Here is a 6,327-nt window from a genome sequence, read left to right on the forward strand (position 1 = left end):
GTATTGGATACCCCGCTCCGCAGCACCCCGCAGGAAAACAACACACGCAGGCAGGTCCAGGTTTCTTCTTTATTAAGCCTTCTGATTTCAAGCTCTCTTAGATATAGTGATTTAACAGCTCCTTCTTCTGTAGTGATATTCAGCTMTCTGAACTGACCGCGCTCCCTGTTCCCTTTTTATAGGAATCTCTTATCTCTACCCGGSATTGAGAAATGAACCAATCCGTGAAGTTCTAGACAGATTACATAACCAGAAAAACTCTCATACATTACGTTCCAGACTCCAATTGGTAAAKGCTTTTCATCYATCCAATCCCWCAGCAGCTGCCCAGTCCAGCTSCATCCCACACATCATATCAATTGCTCATGCGCACATTAATTCCGAGCCCAACCCCCATACAGCTGCAAGGACCACGGCAAAAAGGAAGGGAATCTTCCTATGGAATTGAGATCTTATGGAGATTTTATTCTGATTCCCACTCACAGCTGGCACCGGAGAAACCCGCGTGCCTGGAAGTGCCAGTGTCTCCCTGTCTGCCTTTAATTTTTTTGCTGCAAAAATCAGAGATGTCAGGCTTGAGAGAGGCTCAGCTGATGTTATAAAGGAAGCTGCCCCAAGGAGAAAAATAGAAATCAAATTCTGCTTTCCAAAAACATTTCCTCACAGTTTCAAGCAGGATTACCCTGGTTGCCAGAAATATGCAGAAATAGGGCTGATAAGACCATCTGGACCTACAAGACCATCACAGGCAAAAGTATAAACCCAATAATCCATTCATGAAGGTGTCTTCAGCTTGCTGGAATTTTTACTCTGCTAGTTCCATGGGAATACTATTTGTTGTCCAAGAGCTTTGTTCCTCTCAGGAAACTCAAAATACTTGGTTAGGTTCCTCTTTTTACACCCATGGGCAATTGTAATTGTTGAAAAAGATGAGGTACACAAGCCACTCCTCAGGAAATCCCAACATGTCTAAGAAATGTTGATTCCAGTAGGATTTAGGCCCTTGTTCTGCCAGTTGATGGGGATGATTTAAAGGACACAGACACCAATGGAAAAAATGGTCATATTTTACTATGAATATTAAGGCAGCGCAAAAGTAAAATTATGCATCCAATAAAACCACACTATTGGTTCTAGCAACAAGCAAAAGTAAGCAAGATAACACACCTAATAATTGTTGTATGAGAGAAAGGATTGTGAAAGATCTATTGCCTGTGGCCTAAATACTTTACCATCATCCAGAGTCCGCAGTCACTGAGGAACCGCATTTCACAGCGAGGATCGGGAGAATCCGTCCTGGCACTGGGAAAATCCTGCACAGTGCATAAGTCTCTAGGTGAGGTCGTCCAAATTACCCCTGAAAGTGGATCCAGCTTTTATAGGCCCAAATCATCAAGTCAAAGTGACTTGATTAAATTTTTAGCACAGCAACTCCTGGATCTGATGGCACGCTTCCCAACCAGCCAGGGCCAGGCCTCAGCTGCGAGTGTTTTCCCTTAAAATATTCTACAAACATAACCCTGTTCATGTCAATTGGAAAAATTTCTTAAAATGATACATCTCTTGCAGATACCTACACAAGGTTATAAACAACTGGCACAGGCACCTCAGTCATCTGTTTTTAGCTAAATAACACCGATGGTGTCAGTCACCTGATGCGCAGGGTCCATCCCGTGAGTCGGCTCTGGCTGAGGACACCAGCCCTCTAGCTTTCACAAACAAAAGCTGCATTCGTTTAAATTTAAATTGTAATAAACTGTATTAAATTATATTACATTTGCATTGTATTAATTTACATTCTAGAAAATTTAAATTTTATCAAAATGTATACAATTTAAAATACTAAACAACAAAACCAGGCCAATACTCTCTGTCCAGTGAATATTCTGCATCCAAAACTTATACAATCCTGCTGTTTTGGGCAAGCAGCATGGAACACAGGGATCCCTTCATCCTTAGCTAGGCTGAAGTTACTCTGGCTCTGCAACAATGGCTATGTATTTTAAACCTTCTCCAATCTTTGGATTCCAGTTTGAATCTGGACTTTCTGTTTGATGTTTTTATCAGACAGAGAAACTTAGAACTGTCTACTCTCTCTTATTACCCTGCAATTATGATAAAAGGGAAGAATATTCACATTATCTGCATTTGAAAAGAAACGGGCAAACAATTGTCATTCTATCTCACGAAAGATAAAATAAGGGTCATCATCAAAGGTCACCACACAGAGCATATCTCTGTTCATTAACAGATTTTCCAAAACAGTTATTAGTACTTATTCAGTGTTCTTGGGCTCTTCCTTTACAGAACACAGGTTGTTGAAAGATCTGGAGTGAATACTGAATCATTTGAATATTAGGCATTTAAACATTAGAATATTTAAACATTAGAACAACACAAGATTCCCAGAAATCCAGTGGTGAAAGTGATAACTTTGCATTTATGCTGATTAGCAGCTGATTTTTTCACAAAGGCATATCAAGGAAACTCTAAGATGGAATAAATTAAAATGGAAATTACAGGCACAACTCAATTATATAAGACAATGAGCTAGAAACTCAGCTGGTACAAATCACTGCAGAATCATTGAATTCAAAGCCTAACTCGGTGCTTGCTGGAGGACATCCATGTCCCGATTCCAAAGTGTCTCACAGAATTTGTGCTGTGCCATTTTAATAGTGCCAAGGGAAATTCTGATCTTCCTGTAATCAAATTATTAATGACAACATAATTAATAGATTGTGCAAACCATAGGGTTGGGGCATTTTTTTCCTTTTCATTATATTGTTTTTGTTTAGCTCAGATAACAATAAAAAATTTTAAAAGGACATTGTTTTCTAGGAAGTACATTTTAATTGCTGGGTTTCGGATTACTTTTGAACAATATGAGTCTTATCTTCCTGTTCAGAATAAGAATATCCATTCCAAAACAGTGACAAGGGGTCTTTGTGAACAAGACAAAGAAAGCTGAAATGATATTTTCAAGTGGTGAGCACAAACTGTGTACGTGTAAAACTGTGAAATGTTAGGTCACGCTCTTTTCCTTCAGGCAAATATGGATCCTTGCCCCAAAAAGGTTGGTCCCTCAAATTATGACATGTCAATACTTTAATTTCACTTCTTAAAAACCTATTAAGACAAATGCAAATATTCTTTTACTTCTCAAAGAGGGGAAACGTCTACATTCTGCATGTAGAGAGAACAGACAATCCTTTTTGTGCTTGCTTTTATTTTTAAAAAGGGCAAAGACCCTGGTATTTTGATAATCTGAGGACAGAAGCAGTTTAAACTGCTTTTATCTTTAAATTGTTTCTGTAAGACTAACACACATTATATTCAGATTGAAGCAGTGATGAAGAAAGGTCTTTGGTTTGTAAGCAATTGTCTATACTTAGCACAGAGAGTGGCAGAGGTCCTTTGGAATTATGCATTTATAGATCCCTTCCCACTCAGGTCAGTCAGGARGAGACTTACCCTGCTCTATCCGAGGGAAACTGATAACCACAGCTTATATCACCAGTCCCTTTTGGGCAGAAGGAAAACTGGATGATTTTCAAACAAGACACTGAACCTGAATGGAGAACAGAGTTAGCACAGTAAAGTTCTCACGGCAGAAATAATTACTCCTGTTTCTGTGATGCCAGCTGTAACAGTGCTCCACAGTCAGAAACTCTTGGTAGAAAAGTAGCATTAGAGGTAATTTTTTTCCTCTCTCTTTTTGTTTCCTTACCCCACCCCCCCCCAAATTATTCTTTTCCCATGACCCTTTTAACTTCCTCTAGATGTGTCCCGAACTTCAGCAAGAGCCAAGGTCACATTAGCTGAGCCTAAGTTTGTGCTTCCACTGAAATTCTATGGGTGGTTCTCCCTGCCGTGATATGTTCACCCCTGCTGCCCTTCCAGACTGGAGAGGGTCCAAAGGAGGGAGAGAGATTATCAAAACGCTGAGAACCTGGGCTGTGAGGGATGACTGGAGCCATTGGGCCTTTTTTCTCCCTGGAGAACTTGAGGTTCATCACATTATTTACTCCAGCATCATCATGTTTACATCTGCTCATTGCTTTGAAAAACACAACGCTGATTTCAATTTACAAAAAAATGTATTGACATTTGTAACACTTGCACTTCTGATACATAAACGCACAAATATCAACATTAAAGTAAAAAAATTAAATTTATTACAAATAGCTACAACTACACTATCAATTAATATACAAATATCAATTTAAGTTTAACAAAAGTAATTTATTACAGATAACTACAAAAAGTCTGATTACAAATACAAAACCCCAATATATTTATCTGAATAACCCTACACCTATAATTAACAAAATATAATCATATAACCATACACCTCAATACATATTTAAATACAGAAGTATACATTTAACCCATAACAATATAGACATAAATACAAATATATATTAAATACAGCATATACAATACATAAAGATATACATAATCCCCCTATATAAAAATACAGACAGCAATACACTATTCTAAATATCCATCTGCCCGTGACTATATCAACATAACTACATTGTTATACAACTGTATACATACAGGCCAATATAAGTACATACATATAGGTAAATAAACATACATACATAGGTAAATGTAACAACAGCTGCATCAATGTACATAAACATGAATATTAAAATATCAATATCCCTACCTAAATATCCATATAACTACATGAAAAGAACTATGTAGCTGTACAACTGCATATATAATGAAAATAAAACGCAGACATAAATATAAAAATATACATAGAAACAAATACAAATGTACCTATACAAATACCAATCTACCTATCTAAAAATATAGATACAAATATACCTATACAAATACCAATTTACTTATCCAAACATGCATGTACTTTTATAAAAATATACATCTATAAATCAATTCTAAGGGATTCCAGCTTCTCAATGCAGCCAGGCCCTCTGTTGTCTCTTCCTCCTTCCTCCAGAAGCCTTCAGCTTCTGCCTGTTGGCTCTCGTCACTCTCTGATGTTCTTGAGGACTTCAGGTCAGCTGAAATGGCAAAAGGGGAGAATATGGAACTGGTGCCAAGGCCTGGAAGAGTTGGAGTCCTGGACCTCTCTGTGCTTCCTGCTGGCCCCTCCATCCCCTTAGCCCTGCCACCCCCCCACTAACCCACAGCCCCCCCAGGCCCTTTAGATGCCCACAGTCCTCTCACCCCGCTCAGTCCCTTTAGATCCATCCAGCCCTCTAAGACCTAGAATCCTCCTCAGCCTGTGCCACTTCCCTGTCACCACAGTTCCACAAGCATTTCCAGTTTTCCCAGTTCCTTTTGCCTCACCATCCCCCTCAGCTTCCTCTAGAGCCCTCAGTTCCAGCCATCCCCCTCAGTCCTCCCAGTTCCCTCAGTCCCAAAACCCCTCTTAGCCTGTTCCACTTCCCTGTCCCCTCAGCCCCCACCAACCCCTCAGCGCTACCAGGACCTAAATGTAACTGTCCTTTCAGTGTCACCTCTCCTCAGCCCCCTCAGCCCCTCTGTCTCACCGTCCCTCAGCAGCTCCTCAGGGGACAGTGTCTGGGGCCACCAGCAGTTCGCACCGCTCCAGGAAACCCGGGGCTGGAACTGCTGCTCCGTCCATCCCGGCCACCGGCTCGGACCCAGCACAGGAAGAGGGGACAGAGGGGGTCGGGGGAAAGCGAGAGGTGAGAGAAGAAGCAGAAAAAGGAAAGAGGTTAAAAAGCAGCCTATATTTATACAAATATCAATCTATGTATCTAAACCTCCATACATCCCTAAGTGAATAAATATATCTATGACCAGTAATAAATGTAACTATATATATATATATATATATATATATATATATATAAATAAATATAAATATATATATATATATATATATATATATATATATAAATAAATAAATGTAACTACACATGTATAAATGCAACTATGCATACCAATAAATATAACTACATATATAAAAATATAACTATATATATCTACAACTACATATTTATGTAATTTAACTATATTAAACTATATTTAACTATACAGATCCATTTAACTATACTTACCTATACAGATCTATAAATATGACTATATCTACAACTACATATTTATATAGTTTAAGTATATTTAATTATACGGATCTATAAATAACTATAAAGACATATAATGACAACTGTATAAATCTATAAATATAACCATATAGATGACTAAATATAACTACACATCTATAAAAGTATCTATAGACAGAGGGATTAGACCTGCCCGATGTTCACAGGCTCTCCCTGTGTCTTCCTCCCACGCAGGGCAGCTCTCCTGGAGAGGTAGATCAGA

This window comes from Malurus melanocephalus, unplaced genomic scaffold (assembly GCF_030028575.1).
Source record: "Malurus melanocephalus ecotype Western Australia unplaced genomic scaffold, MMel_1.1 scaffold_291, whole genome shotgun sequence".
NCBI classification, from domain to species: domain Eukaryota; kingdom Metazoa; phylum Chordata; class Aves; order Passeriformes; family Maluridae; genus Malurus; species Malurus melanocephalus.